The 23,658-nt window shown below is 38.7% G+C and overlaps 1 protein-coding gene across 1 annotated transcript in view; it reads left to right on the plus strand.

Annotated features, from left to right (window-relative positions):
- The window catches only part of C6H4orf45 (chromosome 6 C4orf45 homolog), a 104,787-nt gene that overhangs the window by 63,750 nt on the left and 17,379 nt on the right, over window positions 1-23,658 (plus strand). The window lies entirely within an intron of this gene.

Raw genomic sequence — 23,658 nt, forward strand, 5'->3', positions numbered from 1 at the left:
TAGAGAAGGGACTTGGGGTTATTTCATGACTATCTCCATTACATTATCTTAAGGTATGTAGGTTACATGACCTAGGTCAAACTGGACAAGAAAATTTCTCCACAGGCATGAAGTAGGCCCTATTGAAACTGTATAAAAACTTTTGGGCCATTAAGGTACTATTTAATCAATTTCCCTAGGGCTCTAAGTAATACTTTGGCAGTAAGGAACATATGTGACCCATGCCATAAGGTACAGCCTGTCCATCTGACTCTCTTTGGTCTGTTGTTTCAAAGAATATTAGAGCTGGAAGGTACCTTAATGAAGGGACATTCCTAATTCCACACAGCAAGTTAGTGGCAGAACTGCAATCAACCCAGGTCTCCTGAATATGATGCCTCCCTCGCTTAATCCTCTCAGGAGTCAAGCAGTGTCAGCTTTGGATTATCCATAGAGAGGCAGGGAGAACAGCCTGGATAAATGAAATCCATTGTTAATCCCCAAACCCAATTGAGCTAATAGCAGTATCAACCTCCTTTCCCACCTAACCTTTTACCAAATGTTGCTTCCAAGCAGCTGACTTGTATTTTGCCTTCTGTCATTTGCTTGGCATGGGAAGAAAGCACAAAACTTGCTAACTAGTTGAAAGTCAGCAGCATTTTCTAGAATGTGAATTAAAAAACTTCCCTCAAATCACCTCTGTCTGTGACATTTGGTAATAGACTTCAATTCTGGCCAGAACGGCATTGCTTAGTTCTATTTTTATTTATCAAATTTTATTGCAAAAGCATTGTCTTCAGACATAGATTTCCTTCTGAGAAGTACAATTATTGTAGGGGCCTGGGAATATGTTTTATGCACAATGTGGAAATATCTATATCTATCTACCTACCTATCTAGATATAGAGAGTCAATTTCTTCCTTCCTTTCTTTCCCTTTCTTCCCTTCCCTTCCTCACTCCCTTTTGTCCCCCCTCCTTTCCTTCCTTCCTTCCTTGCTTCCTTCCTTCTTTCCTTCCTCCTTCCTTCCTTCCTTCTTTCCTTCCTTCCTCCTTCCTTCCTTCCTTCCATCCTTGTTGAACTTGTGTTTTAAATAGCAAGTGTGTCCTAATCAGAAAATCTCATTTTGAATACAAACTGTGCCTTTTACTACCTGCATAACCTCGGGCTGAGCACTTGATCTCTCTAGGTCTATTTTCCTCATATATCAGTCACTGAAACAGGCATTTTAAAACATCCTACTATGTGCCAGGTACTGTTCTAAGGGCTGGGGGTACAAAAAAAAGAGCCCTTCAAGGAGCTCACATTTGAATGGGGGAGACAACAAGTACATAATTCAGAATGTACAAGGTAAATATAGAGAAGATGGAAGATGACCTTGAAAGAGAAAATACTAATAGCTATGCTGCTTTCCTTGAACTGGGAAAGTCATCTTGAAGAAGGTGGGATTCTAGCTGAGTCTTGAAGGAAGCCAGAAAAACTAAAAGGCTGAAGTGAAGAGGAAGAGCATTCCAGGCACGGGAGACAGCCAGTGCAAAGGAAGACAGGAAGTAGAATGTCTTGCCTAAAGGATAACAAGCAGTCCAGTGTAACTGGATTACAATGTATGTGGAAGAAAATAAAGTATAAGATTAGAAAGGTAGGATGAAGAGGTTGGACAAGACAAACTAACTGGACATCCTTTCCACTTCCAATGTTCTATGACCCTGTGATCAAACTGTTCTGGCTGCTGGGTTTACTTGCTGCAGAGTCCACATCTGATAAGATTTGAGGCCGAGGACATACTTAAGGCTGAGCAGGAACAGGCCCTCAGGGGAAATGATGGTTACAACCAAGAGAAACTCCTAACTTGAAAGTTCAAAGGGGAAATGACTTCACGAATTTATATTTGGCAATTGAAAAACAGTTTGTCTGAAAAAAAATATCTGGAGGGGGTGGTTTACAGGGCTACAAATTCAATGTGAGGCAACAGTATGCCACGGCAACCACAAAATCTGATTTGATTTTGGGTTGAATTAAGAGATTTAGTCTCTAGCAATACAGAGGTGATCATCTCCTTGTATTTTGCCCTGATCAACATTTAGGAAGATATTGATAAACTGGGGGAAGTCCAGAGAAGGGCAGCCAGGATAGTAAAGAACCTTGAGTCCATGCCAAAGGACTGGTTGGAGGAACTAGGTTTGTTTATCCTGGAGAATATTGGACTCCATGGGACAAGACTGTATTTGAGGTGCTGACATGTGGAAGACAGTTTCAGAGGTGGGGAGCCTACGGCCTCGAGGCCACATGTGGCCTTCTAGGTCCTCAAGTGCTGCCCTTTGACTGAATCCAAAATTCACAGAACAAATCCCCTTAATGAAAGGATTTGTTGTATAAAACTTGGACTTAGTCAAAAGGTCATACCCAAGGACCTAGAAGGCCATGTGTGGCTTTGAGGCTGCAGGTTCCCCACTCTTGGTCAGATTTATCCTGTTTAGTTTCAGAGGTTAGAACTAGAAGCGATAGATGCAAGATGAAGAATAGGAAATGTAGGTGTGATGTAAGGAAAAATTTCTTAACCATTATGGGCTGCCTTGGGAGATCATGAGCTCCTCTCATTGAAGATTTCCTAGCAGAAGCTATATGACCACTTATTGGGAATGTTGGAAAATTTTTGTTCAGATATAGATAAACTAGATAGCTTCTGAGATCCCTTCAAATTTTAAAATTCTGTGACTTAAAAATCAAAAACCACTGGTCAAAATCTTGTATGTTTGCGTCTGAAAAGAAAGGAAACATGTGTAGTTTAGGTTGTACAGCCTGTGTAATTGGAAAAACAGCTGGAACCCATAAATTGCGAACGATGCTGGTCTTGTGACATCACAGTGGCAAAGGAAGCATTTTTCTCATTCTGGAGTGGTGGGGAGACAATCTGGCTGACTAATGAAGAATTTTTCACTTTGTGTCATATGATACCTTACCCTGCTCCACTTAAATCTTTATTCCAAGATAGAATATTTAACAAGTTATTTCAATCAAGTGGCTATCTTTCTTACAAGAGGCTTACAATTCTAAGTCCAACAAAAGTAATCCAAGGTTGAAAAGCAGATGGCACATGCAGATAGCCTTGTAAAAGGATGCCACACACACACAGTACGTCACTAGGAGAGAAGCACTGGTATGTGCATGGGGAGCAGGGAGGAGGGCATGGGGGAGAGATTTTCTTGCTTAAAGGAAACACAAATGCTCTTACATTTCCCCCCCACACACACACTTTTTTTTTTAATAACCAGAGCTTAGGACTGAAACAGCTGCTTTAGCAAATGCGGAGACTTCAAGGGTTGTTGTCATTTTTTTTTTCCAATCCCATTTTGTGGGGATAGGTATTTAACTTTTAATTGAATACTTGATGCTTTTTCTGCTAATCAGAAAGTTCTATTTAATTTGTAAAGTTAAACCATTGCTGCCTAACTTTATTTTTTAAATTAAATTTGATTTTCACAAAGATCTTCCTGTACCTTTAATTCTTTACCTCTCTATCAGGAAGTGACTAGCCTGTTTTCACCAAAGGAATCTAGAATCATGGTTGGCCAGTGCACTGATCAGAGTTCCCAAAGTCTTTCAAAGTTGTTTTTCTTTACAATATTGTTATCTTTGTATAAATTGCCCTATTGGCTCACTCTGTTCTCTGCCTTAGTTCACAGAAGTCTTCTCATGTTTTTCTGTAACCATCCCTTTCATCATTTCTTTCTTTAAAATGTTCATTATTTATTAATTCTTTTTTATTTTAAATTTTGAGTTCCAAATTCTTTACTTTTTCCTGCCACTCTCCCACCCAATAAGAAGGCAAGCGATATCAATTATACATGTGAAATCATGCAAAACATATTTCTTATTAGCCATATTGTACAAAAAAGTCAAGAAAAATAAAGTAAGAAAACCGTGCTTCACTTTGCACTGAGTTTATCTGTTCTTTCTCAGGAGGTGGATAGCTTTTTCCATCCTGAGTCCTTTGGAATTTCCTTGATCATTGTAGCTACTTCTTTCACAGTTGATGGGTACAATCATCTCCTAGTTCTTCACTCTGCATCAATTCACACAGGTCTTCCCACGTTTTTCCAAAACCATCCCCCTCATCACTTCTTGTAGCACAATAGTATTCCATCACGATCATATACCACAACTTATTCAGCCATTCCCCAATTGATGGGTATCCCTGCAATTTCCAGTTCTTTGCCACCACAAAAGTAGCTACTATAAATATTTATACACATATAGGTCCTTTCCCCTTTTTCTTTGATCTCTTTGGGGTAGGAACCTACTAGTATATTGCTGAGTCAAAGGGTATGCACACTTTTACAGCCCTCTAGGCACAGTTCCAAATTGTTCTTTAGAGTGGTTGGACCAGTTCACAACTCCACCAACAGTTTATTAGTGTAACTATTTTCCCTCATCTCTTCCAGCATTTGTCATTTCTAATTGGTGTAAAGTATTACTTCAGAGTTGTTTTAATTTGCATTTCACCACTCAGTAGTGATTTAGAGGATTTTTTCACATGACTATAGATAACTTTGATGTCCCCTTCTGAAAACTGCCCATTCATAACCCTTGACAATTTATCAGTTGTGGAATGGCTCTTCTTTTTTTTAAAAAAATTTTTAAAATTTGAGAAAAGAGGGCTTTATCAAAGAAACTTGCTGTACACATTTTTGATATTACTTCATTGTCTATTGTACCTTTTAGCAAAATGTAATTTCCCTGATTATCTCTTTTAATTAGAGCTATTTTTGCTTTTGCTTTGTCTGAAATCATGATTGCTACCCTTGAATTTTTTTTTTATAAATTTCTTTATTTATTTTTAGTTTACCACACATGGTTCTACATAGTTTTGAGTTCCAGTTTTTCTCCCCTCCCTCTCCCCTCCCTCCCCAAGACGGCATGAAGTCTCATATAACTGTCATGTATAACTTCGCATTGAATTAATTTATGTACTAGTCAAGTCGTGGAGAAGAATTTTGACCAATGGAATGAATCATGAGAAAGAAGAAACAGAACCAAAAAAAAAAAAAAAACAAAAACAAAAACAAAAGAGAAGCAGAAAAGGCGAGCATGTAGTGTGCCTCAGTCTGTATTCAAACTTCGCAGTTCTTTCTCTGAATGAAGATAGCATTCTCCATCCTGAGTCCCCTGGATTTGTCCTTGCCCTTTAGGTTGCTGAGAAAAGCGCAGTATGTCAGGGTTGGTCCTCACGGAATCCATATATCTGTGGCTGTGCACAACGTTCTCCTGGCTCTGCTCCGCTCACTCAGCATTATGTCGTGTAGGTTTTTCCAGGTTGTTATGAAGTCTGCATCATCCCCATTTCTTATGGCACAATAGTATTCCATCACCTTCATATACCACAGCTTGTTCAGCCATTCCCCAATTGATGGGCATCCCTTTGCTTTCCAATTCTTGGCTACCACAAAGAGAGCTGCTATAAATATTCTTGTACATATGGGTCCTTTTCCCGCTTGCGTGATGTCTTTGGGATACAACCCTAGAAGTGATATTACTGGGTCAAAGGGTATGAACATTTCTATAGCCCTTTGGGCATAGTTCCATACCGCCCTCCAAAATGGCTGGATCAGCTCACAACTCCACCAGCAATGCAACAATGTTCCAATTTCCCCACATCCTTTCCAGCATTTATCATTCTCCTGATTTGTTATTTTAGCCAATCTGACAGGAGAGATGTGGTATCTAAGAGTTGTTTTGATTTGCATTTCTCTAATCAGCAGCGATCCAGAGCATTTTTCCATATGCCTGTAGATAGCTTTAATTTCTTCCTCTGAAAACTGCCTGTTCATATCCTTTGACCATTTCTCAATTGGGGAATGGCTTGTATTCCTATATATTTGGCTTAGCTCCCTGTATATTTTAGAGATGAGGCCTTTATCAGAGATACTAGTTGCAAAGATTTTCTCCCAATTTTCTGCTTCCCTCCTAATTCTTGTTGCATTGGCTTTTTTTGTACAAAAATATTTCAATTTGACATAATCAAAATTATCCATTTTGCATTTTGTAATGCTCTCTATCTCTTGTTGGGTCATGAATTCTTTACTTTTCCACAAATCTGATAAGTAAACTATTCCTTGCTTTCCCAAATTACTTAGAGTATCAACTTTTACTCCTAATTCATGAACCCATTTTGACTTTATTTTGGTATATGGTGTAAGATATTGGTCTATGCCCAGTTTTTGCCCTACCATTTTCCAATTTTCCCAACAGTTTTTGTGAAATAGTGAATTATTAGCCCAGAAACTGGCTTCTTTGGGTTTATCAAAGAGTAGATTGCTAAACTTGTTGATTTCACCTACTTGTGTACCTATCCTATTCCACTGATCCACACCCCTGTTTCTTAACCAGTACCAGGCAGTTTTGATGACTGCTGCTGTGTAGTACAGTTTAATATCTGGTGTGGCTAAACCACCATCTCTAGCATTTCTTTTCATTAATATCCTAGATACTCTAGACCTCTTGTTTTTCCAAATGAATTTTGTTATTATTTTGTCCAGCTCAGTAAAAAAATTTTTTGGTAGTTCGATTGGTATGGCACTGAATAGATTAATTTAGGTAGAATTGTCATTTTTATTATATTAGCTCGGCCTAACCATGAGCAACTGATATTTCTCCATTTATTTAGATCTGATTTTATTCGCGTGAAAAGTGTTTCATAGTTATGTTCATATAGGCCCTGGGTTTGTCTTGGCAAATAGACTCCCAAATATTTTATAGTGCCTTCAGTAACTTTGAATGGAATTTCTCTTTCTATCTCTTGCTGTTGGGCTTTGTCAGTAATGTATAGGAATGCTGAGGATTTATGTGGGTTTACTTTATATCCTGCAACTTTGCTAAAGTTGTTTATTATTTCAAGTAGTTTTTTACTTGATTCTCTAGGATTCTCTAGATAAATCATCATATCATCTGCAAAAAGTGATAATTTAGTTTCTTCTTTTCCTATTCTAATTCCTTCAATTTCTTTTTCTTCTCTTATTGCTACAGCTAATGTTTCTAGTACCAAATTGAATAATAGGGGTGATAATGGACATCCTTGTTTCACCCCTGATCTTATTGGGAATGCATCTAGTTTATCCCCATTACAAATAATGCTTGTTGATGGTTTTAGGTAGATGCTATTTATAATTTTGAGGAAGGTTCCACTTATTCCTATGCTTTCTAGTGTTTTTAATAGGAATGGGTGTTGTACTTTGTCAAAGGCTTTTTCTGCGTCTATTGAGATGATCATATGGTTTCTGCTAGTTTTGTTGTTGATATGGTCAATTATGCTAATAGTTTTCCTAATATTGAACCAGCCTTGCCTTCCTGGAATAAATCCTACCTGGTCATAGTGTATTATTCTCGTAATGAGTTGCTGCAATCTTTTTGCTAATATTTTATTTAAAATTTTTGCATCAATATTCATTAGAGAAATTGGTCTATAATTTTCTTTCTCTGTTTTAACTCTACCTGGTTTGGGTATTAGTACCATATTTGTGTCATAAAAAGAATTTGGTAGGACTCCTTCTTCACCTATTTTCCCAAATAGTCTACAAATACTTACAAAGTATTGGAATTAGTTGTTCTTTAAATGTTTGATAGAATTCACATGTAAAACCATCTGGCCCTGGAGATTTTTTCCTAGGGAGTTTGTTGATGGCCTGCTCAATTTCTTTTTCTGATATGGGGTCATTAAGAAATTTCACTTCCTTCTCTGTTAGTCTGGGCAGTTTATGTTTTTGTAGATATTCATCCATATCTCTAAGGTTGTCAAATTTATGGGCATACAGTTGGGCAAAATAATTCCTAATTATTGTTTTGATTTCCTCTTCATTAGAGGTGACCTCACCCTTTTCATTTTTTATACTGGTAATTTGATTTTCTTCTTTCTTGTTTTTAATCAAATTGGCCAAAGGTTTGTCAATTTTATTGGTTTTTTCATAAAACCAGCTCTTTGTTTTATTTATTAATTCAATAGTTTTCTTGGTTTCAATTTTATTAATCTCTCCTTTGATTTTCAGTATTTCTAATTTGGTATTTAATTGGGGGTTTTCAATTTGCTCTTTTTCTAGCTTTTTCAGCTGTCTGCCCAGATCATTGATCTCCTCTTTCCCTATTTTATTCATGTAGGCATTTAGAGATATAAAACTTCCCCTAAGAACTGCTTTTGCTGCATCCCATAAGTTTTGGTATGTTGTTTCATTATTGTCATTCTCTTGAATGAAATTATTAATTGTTTCTCTGATTTGTTCTTTGGCCCACTCACTCTTTAGAATTAAATTATTTAGTTTCCAATTAGTTTTTAGCTTATTTTTCCATGGTACTTTATTAAAAATGATTCTTATTGCATCATGATCTGAAAAGGATGCATTGACTACTTCTGCTTTTCTGCACTGGATTGTGAGGTTTTTATGCCCTAGTACATGGTCAATTTTTGAGTATGTGCCATGTACTTTTGAGAAGAAAGTATATTCCTTTTTATCCCTGTTCAGTTTTCTCCAGAGGTCTATCATATGTGCCTTTTCTAAAATTCTGTTTACCTCCTTAACTTTTTTCTTATTTTGAGGTTAGATTTATCAAGTTCAGAAAGGGGGAGGTTGAGGTCTGCCAATATTATAGTTTTGCTGTCTATTTCTTCCTGTAACTCCCTTAACCTCTCCTCTAAGAATTTGTATGCCTTACCACTTGGTGCATATATGTTAAGCAATGATATTGCTTCATTGTTTATGGTGCCTTTTAGCAGGATATAATGTCCTTCCTTATCTCTTTTAATTAGATTTATCTTTACTTTTGCTTTGTCTGAGATTAGGATTGCTACACCTGCTTTTTTTACTTTAGCTGAGGCACAATATATTTTACTCCAGCCTTTTACCTTAACCCTATGTGTATCCCCCTGTTTCAGATGCGTTTCTTGTAAACAGCATATTGTAGGATTATGGTTTTTAATCCATTCTGCTATCTGCTTCTGTTTTGTGAGAATGTTCATCCCCTGCACGTTCAGGGTTATGATTTCTATTTGTGTCTTTTTCTCCATCCTAATTCCCCCTGTTTATGCTTTTATTTCTCCCTTTCCCCTTCTCCTCCCCAACAAAGTTTTGCTTTTGACCGCCGCTTTCCTCAGTTAACCCTCCCCTTATCTTACCATTACCCACTTGCTACTTCTCCTCTTCCTTCTGCCCTCCCCCCTCCCTTTTCCCCCCTTTTCCTCCCACTTCCCGTAGGACAAGTTAGATTTCTAAACTTATCAGAGTATGTTATTCCCTTCTTGAACTAGATCAGATGACAGTAAAGCTCAAATACTGCTCTTCTCCCTCCCTTCTTTCCCTCTACTATAATATGTTTTTTTTTGCCACTTCCTTTGGTGTAATTTACCCTTTTCTACAACCTCCTTACCACTTCCCTCATAGCCTTCCCTTTATATCTCTTATTTATATTTTATATCTTTACATCAGTTAATTTATACAGGCATTCACAACCTATGTATATCCCTTTCATTTGTCATAATAGTTGTACCATTCACAAGAATGACTTATATATGTATATGTATGTATATATATATATATACATATATATATATATGTATATATATACACATAAAAAACATACATAAGATGATATAATCCCACATAAAGATGTAAACAACCTAAGCTTATTGGGTAATGAGGTTTGTGGGGTTTTTCCCCCTGGTTACCTTTTTATGTCTCTCTTGAGGTTTGTATTTGGAGATCAAATTTTCCATTGAGTTCTGGCCTTTTCATCAGGAAGGTCTGGAATTCCCTTATTTCATTGAATGTCCATCGCCTTGCCTGGAAAATTATGCTTAGTTTTGCTGGGTAGTTGATCCTTGGTTGTAGTCCCAGCTCCTTTGCCCTTTGGAATATCATATTCCAATTTCTCCTGTCTTTTAATGTGGAAGCTGAGAGATCCTGCGTGATCCTGACTGTAGTTCCACGATATTTGAATTGTTTCTTTTTGGCTGCTTGCAGTATTTTCTCCTTGAGTTTATAGCTCTGAAATTTGGCTATAATATTTCTTGGTGTTTTCAGTTTGGGATCTCTTTCAGGGGGTGATCGGTGAATTCTTTCAATGACTATTTTGCCCTCTGGTTCTAGGACCTCTGGGCAGTTGTCTTTGATGATTTCTTCGAAGATACTGTCAAGGCTCCTTTTTTCATCATGGATTTCCGGTAGACCAATAACTCTCAAATTGTCTCTCCTGGATCTATTTTCCAGGTCAGTTGTTTTGCCAATCAGATATTTCACATTTTTTTCTATTTTTTCATTCTTTACGTTTTGTTTTATTACTTCTTGATGCCTCATAGATTCATTAGCTTCCACTTGCTCAAGTCTAATTTTAAATGAGTTAGTGTTTACATTTTACTTTTTGAGCCTCCATTTTCAATGGGTTGATTTCACCTTTCAGGATGTCCTTTTCTCTCTCTAGATTCTGAATCTCCATAGCCATTTTGCCAATCTTATTCTTTAGGGACTTGATTTCATCAGTGGATTTTTTCTCCCTTTTTTCCATATTTTCTTTTAGCTCCCTAATTTGGTTTTTAAAATCCTCCTTTAGCTCTTCCAGCAGTGCTTTTTGGGCTGGAGACCAGTTCATATTAGCTTTTGAGGTATCTGATGTATCTACCGTGTCATTGCTATCCTCTTCTATGTTGATATTTTGATCCTGCCTGTCTCCATAAAAAGAATCTATTGTCCTCGGTTTTTTTGTGTTCTTCTTCATGTTGGATTGCCTTTTGCTGGCTTTACAACGAATTTCTATCTGTGAGTCTCAGGGCTTTCTGTCCCAGCTTTCTTATTCTGGGGGTTGTGAGTCTAGAATTATAACCTTCAGTTTCCTGAGGTGTGGGGGAGGGGTCTGGCTCCCTGGCGTCTCACTCCCTATGGGTGCTCTCCAGCACTTGCTTATCAGCAATGGTCTCAGCTGTTTGTTGTTTGAGCTGATGTCTGGCACTTCCCCTGGGGGAGCAAGATTACGTCTGGGCTCCCGGTGTTAACCCCTGCCACTCTGCCCCTCTGGGACTAATGAGCTTCTAGTATTTGTCCTGTGAGGCCCTGCTACTCTCTCCTCTGTTTCAGTTCTCTTTTTTTTTGTCCCCGAGGAATTCTCTGGGTGAGGGGGGGAGGGATTAGAGCCTTTTACCTGGCCATTGAGTCTTCCGGAAGTTCAAGAAGCCGAGTTCCTGGGTTTTGCAAGCGTCAGGACTGGGTGTTTTCATGGCCGGTGGTGTTGCGCTGCCTCTCGTCGCTTCCCCAGACTGCCATCCTGTGTTGGGAGGCCTGGGGATCTCTGCCGGTTCCGGGCGCCCAGCTTTCTCCCAGCCCGTCTCCCACGTGGATTTCTTGGCCAGCCGCTTCCGCCTTGGTCTGGAGCATCTCCGCACCGAGCACTCTCCGAGCCTGCAGGTTGGTTCCTCCGGCCTTTCAGACTCTCCCAGCTCGGAAATTTGCCCCACACAGACTGCTCGCGGTTTCTGACTCTCTCAAATCTGCTCAAATTCACTTTTTTATAGGAATCTGACAGACCTTGTGAGAGAGCTCCGGTAAGACGCTGCCTTCATGCGGCCATCTTGGCTCCGCCCCCGCCTACCCTTGAATTTTTAACTTCAACTGAAGCATAACAGTTCTGCTCCATCTCTGTATTTTAACTTTCTTTGTGTCTTTCTGTTTCAAGTGTGTTTCTTGTGAACAATATATTGTTGGATTTGATTTCTAATCCATTCTGCTATTTAATTCTGTTTTATGGGTGAGTTTATCGCATTCACAGTCATGATTACTAATTATTTCCCTCATGATTATTTTCTTCCATTTATCCTTTCCTCTCTCTTTTTATCCTGTCCCTCTTCAAATGTCTGTTTTAAACCACTACCTCCTTTAATCTGCCCTTCCTTTTATTATCCTCTCCTCCCCTTTCTCTTATCTCCTTCGCCTTCTATTTCCCTGTTGGATAAGATAGATTTCTATGCCCAATGAGCGTGTGTGTGTGTGTGTGTGTGTGTGTGTGTGTGTGTGTGTATGCATATATATCTATTCTTCTTTCTTTGAACCAATGCATTGCCTGCTTACTCCACCCCCATTTTGTCCTACTCTAAAAGCTCTTCCTTGCATGCTTCTTTTACATGAGATAATTTGCCCTATCCTACCTCTCCTTCCCCTTTCTCCCAATGCATCTCTTTTCTCACCTCTTTATTTTTTAAAGATCATCCCAACACAATCTGCTCATACCTGTGCCCTCTGTCTATGTGGACTGCTTCTAACTGCCACAACAATGATTAAGTTATTAGGAATTACATGTATTATCTTCCCATATGGGAAAGTAAATAGTTTAACTTTATCAAATCTCTAATGATATCTCTTTCATGTTTATCTTTTTTATGCTTCTCTTGAGTTTTCTGCTTGAATCTTAAATTTTCTATTCAGCTGTTTTTTCCTCCTTTCCCCTGAAGGATTATACTCAAGTTTTGATGGGTAAATTATTCTTGGTTGTAATCCTAGATCTTTTGCCTTCTGGAAGATGATATTCCAAGTCCTCTGCTCCTTTAATGTAAAAGCTGATAAATCTTGTGTGATCCTGATTGTGGCTCTATGATATTTGAAATGTTTCTTTCTGACTGCTTGCAGTATTTTCTTGTTGACATGGGAGCTTCGGAATTTGGCTATGGGAGTTTTCATTTTGGGATCTCTTTTAGGAGGTTATTGGTAGATTCTTTCAATTTCTACTTTACCCTCTGAATTCAAGATGTCAGGGTGGTTTTCCTTGATAATTTCTTGAAATATAATGTCTAGAATCTCTTTTTGATCATGGTTTTCAGGTAGACTAATAATTCTTTTTTTCCCCTTAATAGTATTTTATTTTCTTCCAAATACATGTAAAGGTAGTTTTCAACATTTATTTTTAAAAATTTTGGGTTCCAGTTTTTTCCTCTCTCCCTCCCTTTTATCCCTCCTTCCCAAGACAGCAAACAATCTGATATAGGTTATATATGCACAAATATTAGACCAATAATTCTTAAGTCATCTCTCCTTGATCTATTTTTTTTAGATCAGTAGTTTTTCTGATGAGATATTTCACATTTTCTTCTATTTTTTCATTCTTTTGACTTTGATTGTTTCTTGATGTCACATGGAGTCATTGTCTTCCAGTTGCCCAATCCTAATTTTTCAATTAATTAATTAATTAATTAATTCTTACTTTTAGTTTACAACATTCAGTTCCTCAAGTTTTTGAGTTTCAAATTTTCTCCCCTTCCGTCTCCTCTCCACTCCCCCCTCCTCACCCAGGATGGCATGCAATCTGATTGAGGTTTTACATATACTACATATACAATACTAAACATATTTCATAATAGTCAAGTTGTAAAGAAGAGCTATAACCAATGGAATGAACCACGAGAAAGAAGCAACAAAACAGAAACAAACAAAAAAAAGAGAGCAAATAGTTGCTTCAATCTGCATTCAGACTCTGTAATTCTTTCTTTGGATGTGAATCATCATGAATCTTTTGGAGTTGTCTTAGAACCTTGCATTGCTGAGAAGAGCCAAGTCTATCAAAATTAGTGATCAGAGATACTGTGTGTCTGCAATTATGTATAATGTTCTCCTGGTTCTGCTCCCCTCACTCAGTATCAGATCATATAAGTCTTTCCAGATTATTATGAAGTCCATCTGCTCCTCATTTCTTATAGCACAATAGTATTCCATTACATTCATATACCACAACTTGTTTAGCCATTCCCCAATTGATGACCATTCCCTTGATTTCTAGTTCTTTGCCACCACAAAAAGAGCTGCTATAAATATTTTTCAACACATGGGTCCTTTTCCCACTTGTATTATTTCTTTGGGATACAGCCCCCAATTCTAATTTTTAAGGAATTATTTTCTTCACTGAGCTTTCATACTTCTTTTTAAATTTTGCCAGTTCTCCTTTTTAAGGAGTTCTTTTCTTCAATGAATTTTTGTGCCCCCTTTTTAACTGTTAGGCCAATTCTGTTAAGGTGTTATTTTCTTTAATACTTTTTGTGCCTCTTTTATCAAGCCAATAATTTTTTATCATAATTTTCTTGCACGACTTTGATTTCTTTTCCCAACCTTTCCTCTACCACTGTTATCTTTCGTTAACTTTTCCAGGAATTCTTGTTGGGCTTGTGTCCAATTAGCATTTTTCTTTGAGGCTTTGTTTGTAGCTGTTTTCACATTATTGTGCTCTTCTGATTTTGTCTCAGTCTTTCCTGCCTGTGCTAAAGTTCTTTATTCTTGTTGTTTGTTCATTTTTCTAGCCTATTTAGACTTTGAATTTTATGTTCAAGTTAGGTTCTGCTCATCTGGAGTGGGGAGGCACTGTCCCAAGCTTCAGGCTTTTTTTTGCGCCTGAAGAGCTAATTCTGATGGTCTTCAAGTTTTTGGTGTTTTGAAGGTAGTGTGATCCAGAGAGAGGTTTGGTGACCATTTTCCTGGTCTCTTCTCTGGTGTTTACCCAGGAAGGGCCTCTGTTCCTTGTCAACTACAAGCTCTAGTGGTCCTCTTGGCCCTCAAATTGTGACCAGTGCTCCCGCTCCTTTGTGGCCTATCACAAGTACTCCTCTCTGCCCTAGAACTGTATACCAGAACTGTACATGGGTAACAGAATTGCCAGTCATGCTAGCTGTACCCAGTGACAATAAAGGTCGCTGATCAGTTGTACAACCCCCTTAACATCTCTGGGCTGAGAGTGCCCAAAACCACTCTTGCCTCTGTTGCTGCCAAAGCTCCAGCGCCCACCGCTGGTGCTGCCATAGGTATTCTCCCAGTGGTGCCCACCCTGGGGTCACACCTCTCTTGTCGACATCCCAAGTTGTCTCAGGCTGGAAAAATGTCTCATCCTGACCTTTTGTTGGCTCAGCTGCTCCAAAATTCCATTTGAGGTATTAAAGTTGCCTGGAGGGAAATGTTGGGAGAATTCAGTGACTGGTAGCCTCTCCCCTGCCATCTTGGCTCCACCTCCCTGCCTGTACCTTATTAATTATGTCCCCCTCAGCACAATAGTATTACATCACATTCATATGCTATAAGTTATTAAACCACTTCCCAACTGATTGGCAAGTTCTTAATTCTTTGTCTTGCTGCTTTAAATATTTTTGTGCCATATATATCCTTTTCTTTTATTTCTTTGGAGTATAAACCTATCAGTGGTATTACTGGGTAAAAAGATATGCATAGTTTAATAGCATTTTGGGCATAGTTTCAAATTGTTTTCAAGAATCATGCCTTATTTTATTAGAACATATGTACCCATAGACGCATAGTTCCGTTTGAAAGTATGAGTAACCAATCAAGGAACAGACTGGGGTAGACAGGATGGAAGAAGACAGTTTTCTTTTAATTGGCCACAGTTCAGCTCATGTACATGTACAATTTCAAGAGAACAAAATGTTTCAGTCAAGTTATTACCTTAACATCCCAACCATCAGCTAGGTGATGACATCTAATGGACTTGCCCATTTTGCCCCAAAGGCTGGTGAATGCAGGCAAGAAGGTGAAACATCAGAGGAGCACAAGGACTTTTGAAGATAAAGAGATAGAAAATGGGAAGGCATGGCAATTAGGACAGAGCCAACCTGCCCTTTCTCTCTAGCCATTTATCTATACTAAATCTAATCTCAATGCCCCGTGCCTTTGGTTCACGAGGCAGATGCAGGTATAAGTGGTGAATGCATTGAGATGAACGAGGAGCAGTCTTGCTTGAAAAGAGTGGTAGTGAGCCTACCACGAGTAGAGCTGGAATTGGAAAGGTACCACAGCTGGAAAGGTCCCTATGGCAAAACTCCACACCATGCAGGTACTATGTCTATTGTGGTGAGGGGAAAGTCTCCCAACATTCTTGGGTTCATCCCCTTGCTCTCCTTGCTTGGGGACTTTGTTGTGATGAGGTAGCTTAGGATGGGATATTAACATATGTGTGAACAGATGAAAGTTAATGATGTTTTAGCAGCACATGGAAGCCTGAGAAATTAGGAAACACAGTGAGGATCGGAATGGAGGGGAATTTTTCTACAGCTGAATGGGGAAAATGAGTCATGATATGATTGGTTTTAGGTTTTGTTGTAAATTATCCAGTGAGAGAAAAAGTGACCCTATCTACAAAGGAATGGAGCCAAGGGAAGGGGAGCAGCCAGTTCTCTGATAGCAGAGGAGTGACCGCCCAGAATTCCCCTGATGGTGGCTGGTGTGCACAACAGATGTATTTAGCACTGGATCGACAGCATTTGCTTTGGTACAGGCAGCAGTCAGAACTCTCCCTATCTGACACATAACTTCCATCGTCTACCCCATCATTGGTGATTATTGCTGAAACATTAATCCAGACACTCCTGCAATCTTTCAATTCCCATGTATAGTAGGATTGTACAGTTAGTTGTTTATTTCTAGGCTTCTTTTCTAGGCATTTAGTCTTATTTGTTCCATTAGATTTTAAACTCTTGGTGATGGGGGCCATGCTGTCTTCCTTTGAACCTCTGCAGCATGCCTAGTAGCCTTCAGTGTACACCAATGAGTATTCAATAAATGTTTTTGTTGATTACTGTTCCCCCTAAGGCTGCACAAACTTATGCCGAGGGTGTGATCTGGGGTAGCCTCATCATCACAGTTAGCATAAATAATGAGGCTTTTGTTCTGGCCTTAAAGACATTTCCTTATAGAAGAAACGGGTATTGCCACTGACAGTTGTTTGTAATGTCTTCTTCATTAGAGTATGAGCTTCTTGGGGGCAAAGAAAGAAATCCTGGGCCCTGGGTGCTTATCAGTCCGTTGAGCTTATCAGTCCGTTGAAGCTGATGGCATGGATCTGTGCCAAAATCTGGACTTTCATTATAAAAGAAGTGCCAGAGACCAGGAACAGGGACAGACAGAGAGCTGAACAGAGGGTCCCTGGAAAGAAAGAGGCACACTTATTCATGTGATGGGGCCCAGAGAACCTCCTCTGATCCAGAGATGCCAAGTATGGAGGGTTAGTCTCAAAGCAACAAAGAAATTCACAGAGGAGACCCTAAGTGGCCCAGGAAAGGAGGGAACTTAATGACTTGAGAGTTGCCAATAGCCTTTAAGATTTATAAAGCTTCCCCCCCCCCATTTTTTTACAGTAACCCTGTGAGGTAGATATATGGATCCCCTACCTGCTTCACTCCCTCCCCGAATGTCTTAAGAAGTAGAGAAAGGAAACTTGCCCTCTCAGGACATGCTATAAAGGTTTCTAAGTAGGATTCTCAGATTTTTCCATCTGCTATCAATGTCCTCTTAGTAGTTTTAGGAAACAGCCGGAATGGATGAAGCCAGAAGAAAGCAAAATGCTTAAGGTACCTTGTTAGGGCAATAGGAAATCATGCTTTTATGACAGAATGAAGACAGGCAGCCGAACCTTTGAACTGCTCAGAGCCAGTTACATCACTCTCAGAGGGTGCAATGTAAGCATCTGAAGTCCTGAAATATGCACACAAAGTGACTAAACTTTTGATTCATCCATGCCCCCTCCAAGATATATACCTGAAGGAGGTCAACAACAGAAACAAAAGCCCAGTGTAGTAGCCCTCTTTGTAGTAACAAATATCTGGAAACAAAGTGGGTGCCCACCCGTTAGGAAACGGCTAGAAAAAAACTATTGTTTCATAGTAATGGAATTATTACTATGCAGTAAGAAATAATTGTAACAATAAGACCCTCTGGGCTTGGACATGGTCAATTTTTGTATAAGTTCCATGTGGTATTGAGAAATATATATATTTATATATGCATATACACACATACTTATATACATATATATATTCTTTTGCCATCCTATTTAGAAGATGCCATAAGATTTTCCGTTCTAATTTCTTCAGCAGTTTGTTCAGTTCCCTTTGTTTGTCTTTTTGGTAGAGACTCGTCTAAAAGGAGAGAGGGATGATAGAGTCTCCTGTCATTACTCTATTACTCTTCATGTTGTCTTGAAGCTCTTTATGAATTTGGATGCTAAAGTATTTGTAGTGTGCAAATTTATTACTGATGTTGGTTCACAATCGTTCAATGTGTTCAATGTTGGTTCCTTTCAGCACAATACCGTTTCCTTGCTTAGCCCTTTTTGGTTTTTTGAATGTTTTTGCTTTGTCAGTCACCGTTGTTGTAAATGCTTTTTTTATTTGCTTGGTGTATAGTGATTTTTTCTCATTCTCCCAGTTTTATTTTTGTGTATATCTTTTTTTTTAAATGTGCTTCTTGTAGGCGACATATTGTAAGGTTTTGTTTTCTTAACCAATCTGTCATTCTTTTTCATTTAATTGAATTATTTAATCCATTTACGTTTAAAGTTATGCATTAGGTTTCTATTTCTTCCCTCTGTTTCTAATATTGTTTTTTCCAAGTCATATTTTCCCCATTCTTCTGTAAACATAATATTATGTTCCTTCATTTACTTTAGCCTTTTTTTAACATGGCCCATTGTATCTTTACTTCTGACCCCTGATTCCCTCTTGTCTTTTGTCACCCCTTTGCCTTTGGGGTTTGTTTATTAGCTCCTTTTTCTCTTGTGCTTTTATCTGGTTATACAATTCTTCTGCTTTTTCCCTCTCAGTTAATCAAGCAGAGATTCTCCCTTACTCCCCACCTTCAATTAGTCCTATTTTTTAGTTTTCTAAATTTCATTTTTTGTACCTCTTTCCAGAAAAGATTTCTCTCACTCTACTCATTATTAATCCTCTCTTTCTGTCTACTTTAGACTCTGAGTTTCTGATACATGGCCCCTATAATTACCTCTTTTCTCTGTATTCTTCATGCAATCAAATCTTCCAAGGCATCCATTCTAAGCTCCCTTCTAGGTGCTTTTATCCACTGCCTTGGAGGACTTGCATCATGGATATTCCTTTTCTATTTTGCCTCACTCCTAGAATAATGCCAGTTACTGCAGGTGTCAGAGGGGACACTGCCCCAACGGCAGGCCCCTTTCCTACCATGTCCCTAACTATGCAGTCCACCACTGATCTATACCTCCCCTAGTTACCTTTGCCTCCACATTTGCCTCAAAATTTCCTTTCTGTGTCCATGCTCTCCCACTCCCCTAGGTGCCACTTGCCACTGGGGTTCCACAACCCTCCCTCCCAATTTTGGATGAATAGACGTTTTATGCACCAAATCTCCCAGGCCACCTCTAGTGTAAGGCCTCTATCTCCCTTTACAAATCATCTCTTTTCAACCATAGGAGAACTCATTTAAGAAACCCCCTCCCACCACCAAAGTAAGGCCTTCTTCTTTTACTCTCTTTTCAATCCTTTCCCTTCCTCATCACCCACTCCCCTGTAGGTTCTTGTCTTTCTGAGACCATATAGGTCACCTTCCCCTCATTACTAGACCTTGACTTGATTCTGACACATCACTCACTCCTCTCTGCTCCCCTGCCTACCATTTATGTGGCCTCCCATGTTATAATATCCCATTTTTCCCCCATGGTCAAAGAAAAACAAAGTTTATTAAAGATTCATCATACTGGGAGACGCTAAAGAGGCTGAGCATTTGTGACGCCTGTAATACAAGTGGGCCAGATTGAATCTGAAGTAGATTGAATCTGAGACATAATATCCCATTTTAAAAAACTGGTTCACCTGTAGGCAGGGTGACTCCGGGTTAGTTTTCCCTAATTGCCTTTTCACTGTTACTGCTACCATATTTCTGACTTTATCTCTATCTCCTTTCATACATTTAGAAGTCTTTCACTGGTATTTTTGTTGTCACTCTGTTGTTGTCCTTGCATTTCTAATGGTAGGGGTGTTTAAGAGGCAAATAATCTCTTCAGTTCTGGGTTTTTTTCCCCAAAATATTTCAAACTCTTCTATATTATTGAAAGTCCATTTTTTTTTTCATGTAGGGTTAGGCTCAGATTCGCAGAGTAGGTCACCCTGGGTTGTCTCCTGAGCTCCATTGGTCTTTGAAGCACATTATGCTATTTCCTCCTACTTCTTCTAGTGGGTACAGAATAGTCTTGTGTTATTTGAATTCTCTTTCCTTTGCATTTGAAGGCTTTTCTTCTGATCATTTACAACTCTTGTTTCTTAATTGAGTTGTTATATTTAATCAGTATATGTCTTCAAGTTCATAGCTTTGGGTTTTTTTTCCTGGAGGTGATCTGTGAATTCTTAAGACTGGAATTTAATTTTCTAAGCTCAAAAGTTCTGGGAAGTTCTCTTCTATTATTTCCTTAATTGTGTTATTAAGGTTTTTTGTCCTGTCATGTTCTTCTGGAAGACCTATGATTATTAGGTTGTCTCTACACATCCTGTCAGTATGTTTTGATTGCATAGTTAGCATATTTTCTTTTAATGTTTTTTTTTTTTTTGCTTTTCTTCCTCTAGATTGTCCTTAACTTCTCTGTTTGCCTTCTTAATCTATTATTCTCTATTGTTTCTTTGGTAAGGCTTGCCATTGCGAATTCCAATTTGGTTTTGTTTTTTAAAGTTCCCTCATTATCTTTGATTTACAGGCCATAAATTCTTCTCTCATAATTTTCATTTCTCTTTAGAATTACTCAAGAACAATATGTTATGATTCCATGTTCTCCTCAAATTCCACAGTATCTTTGTCCTATCAATGTTCAATCACTTTCCTTTGTTTTGCATTATTTATTCCTGGATGCCTAAACTCATTTATTAGATCTGGAGGCCATATTTCCTCCAGTTGTTACTCTTTTTCCTGTTGATTTAAATGTTTATGTTCAAAGTCTTTTGAGTTTACTTCTTCCTGCAATCTTTAGTGATTTCAGTCTTTCTCCCCTTATTTTTTTCTATCATTTGCTTTCTGATTTGCTCCTGTACCATTGTGGTTTCCTTGAGGGCTGAATCTCAAAGCATCTCAGCCTCCTTCCAGACTGAATAATTTACCATTCACTAGCCTAGACCTTTGCCTCAGATGACTTTTGGGTGGTCAGAACTGGCCCTAGCTGGATGCTGTGCTCTTTCCCTCAGTCTTGGTAAAGTGCTGCACAGACTCCTTTTCCCCTCCCCCTGCCCAGGCCCCAGTATTCTGTCTTGCTCCCTTTATTCCTTAGTTCTTTGCCCCAGCACTGGCAATTCAGAGCTTTGCAGTTTGGTGCTACAGGGTTGTAGCTCCTGAGGGGGCAGTTGCCACCTAGCTGTCTGTTGCAGCTAGGGCAAATTTCTGTAGCCTGGAGCCACAGCACTGAAAAGAATAAAGGGGGACCCGGGTACGTGGATAAGGTTGTAAGCCTGTATCGTGGCCTTGTGTCTGCTATTGCAGCCTTGCTGCCAGTTGGTAGCTTGGGAGTTAGAGGAAGAGTGCTAAATGGTCGCAGGGTCAAGTATCAGTTCATGGCTTTTTTTTCTTTTAACCTTTTGGCTCCTGGGTGTCCTTGGCCTTGGTGAATGCCTAAGTTGCTTTATCTTCAGTGCATAATTTTTGCTTTGGAGAAGTTTTAGGGATCAGAGAAAATCTCTTGTTGCTCATGTGACCTGGAAGTTTCAATGTACATTATAAATCACCTATAGGGCAACTATTTAATTCCTCCATTAAAAATGCTTCGAACACAAAAGACTCAATGGTACACATCAAAAAAGACTTAAAGCATGATATAATAATAATATATATGTGTGTACACTATATATATATATATATATATATATATATCCTGTTATACTCTCCCAGGAAAGTGACATCTACAAGATTAAGACATGGGGCATTTAATAGTACTGCTCAATAGGCATCTTACCTCCACCTTAGTCCTATATTGTTGAAACATGGTCCATAGCTTCTGGAAAGCCAGGCCAGGGCTTGGAGTGGAGTTATCTTCTTCCCTGAAATGTATTAGAGTTGCTGCAGGAAGCACTTTCCACAGGGCATTCCATACCCAGCTAAGAATACAAAAACCTACAATCTATTTAACTCATGAGGGCCCCACCAGCTGAAAATATGTATCTCAAGATCTTTCACTGGCTGGTCAGCTATGTTTATAGAAAGAAATATCAAGCAAAAGATGAAGTGAGGGGCCCAATGAATGGGTTCACCTAGGAAGTATATTCTCTGTTCACCATTTGTAGCTGCCATTCCTCCAGGGGGCAGAGGAAGAAATTCCTTCTTCTGACTGTCACCCAATAAGAAGTCCAAGAGAAATTTTTTATCTACTTTACACATTGCATTTTAGAGGGAAGAAGGAAAGAGAGTGAATGTTGTCTTTCTTTTAAGTCTACTGAATTGGCAGCTCTTTATGGATCAATGTTCAATCCTTTTGGAATATCATACTTCCTCTATTGCCATCACAAGGATCAAGGAATCGCTATGTCATCTCAAGGTGGCAAGCCCTTCAGCATAGAGCCCCATACTTGACCTGCCAAAAATAGATCATGGTTCCTGTTGCCAGCAGCAGGTCCAAGTTCAAATCATAGGAGCATCAGAGTAGTAAGAACCATAACATGATAATGAAAATAATATATTAAAGGTAATAGAAATTATATTGGGGAATTCATGCTTCTAGTAGCTAGAAGAAGCCCTAGTAAAAATTTCTGGGAAAATAGCTGCATTAGTCAGCATCTCTGGCTGGACCCATATGTAGGTTTCCATAAACCAGTTAGGCCATACCTTTTATCTACACTACTCTTAGCTATGCAACCTAGAGACATAGGTCGCAGAGGCGCTTGTTATAAATAAGGGAGTTCTGCTGGTCACACTAGTTAAACACCCAGTTGTTGAATGTTATTGGGCACGTTCAAACAGCACTCACCACTCCAGCTAAAATTAAGAGACACAATGTATTCATTCTGCCTTTTAATATGAGGCCTGCAAATTCCCTGTCTTCTGTAGTCCTGAAGATCCTCAGGCAAGGGACTTGGTTAATTACTCCCTTTTCATTACAGATGTGAGGAATTCAGGAGAATTTGGGAAGATTTGTTTGAATTGATGTAGGGTGAAATAAGTTGAACCAAAAGAACAGTACACATGATGACTATAGCAAAATAAAGAGACCACTAAAAGGATGCTAACCTCTGAGTATGGAAAAAAATCAGTGAAAGTCCTAGGTAAGGACCTTCTTACATTCTTCCTCCTCATGGCAGAGAGGTGCAGAAAAACGAACAGAATATATTGTATACAGTATCAGATATGCTTACTGTTTTTGCTTTATTGTTATTGTTGAGGAGATTCAATCTAAAGGAGATGGTAGGAAGTGACTTCAATGTAAAAACAAAAGACATCAGTAAAATGCATTTTTTAAAAAGGACATAAGATTTGGCAGTTAGATCGTTGGTAACTTTGGGGAGAGCAATTTCGGTTGAGTGATAAGATTAGAAGCCAGATTGCAAGTGGCTAAGAAGTGAGAGGCATGAAAATGTCAGCAATGAGTATAGTCAGCTTTTGCTCGTAGGATGACAGCTTGAGAAGAAGGTAGAATCAAATGAAGATTTTTTTAAAAGTTTATATTTTATATTAATTTAAAAAAAATTTAAGTTCCAATTTTTTTCTCTTTCTTTATCCCCTACCCCACCCATTGAGAAGGCAAGTAGTATGATACATATGAAGTCATAGAAAATATATTGCCACATTAGCCATGTTGTGAAAGAAAAAAAAAACTAGAAAAATAAAGTGAAAAATAACGTGTTTTAATCTGCACTCAGAGTTCATCAGTTCTCTTTCTGTGGGTGGAT

This window comes from Trichosurus vulpecula, chromosome 6 (assembly GCF_011100635.1).
Source record: "Trichosurus vulpecula isolate mTriVul1 chromosome 6, mTriVul1.pri, whole genome shotgun sequence".
Taxonomy (NCBI): domain Eukaryota; kingdom Metazoa; phylum Chordata; class Mammalia; order Diprotodontia; family Phalangeridae; genus Trichosurus; species Trichosurus vulpecula.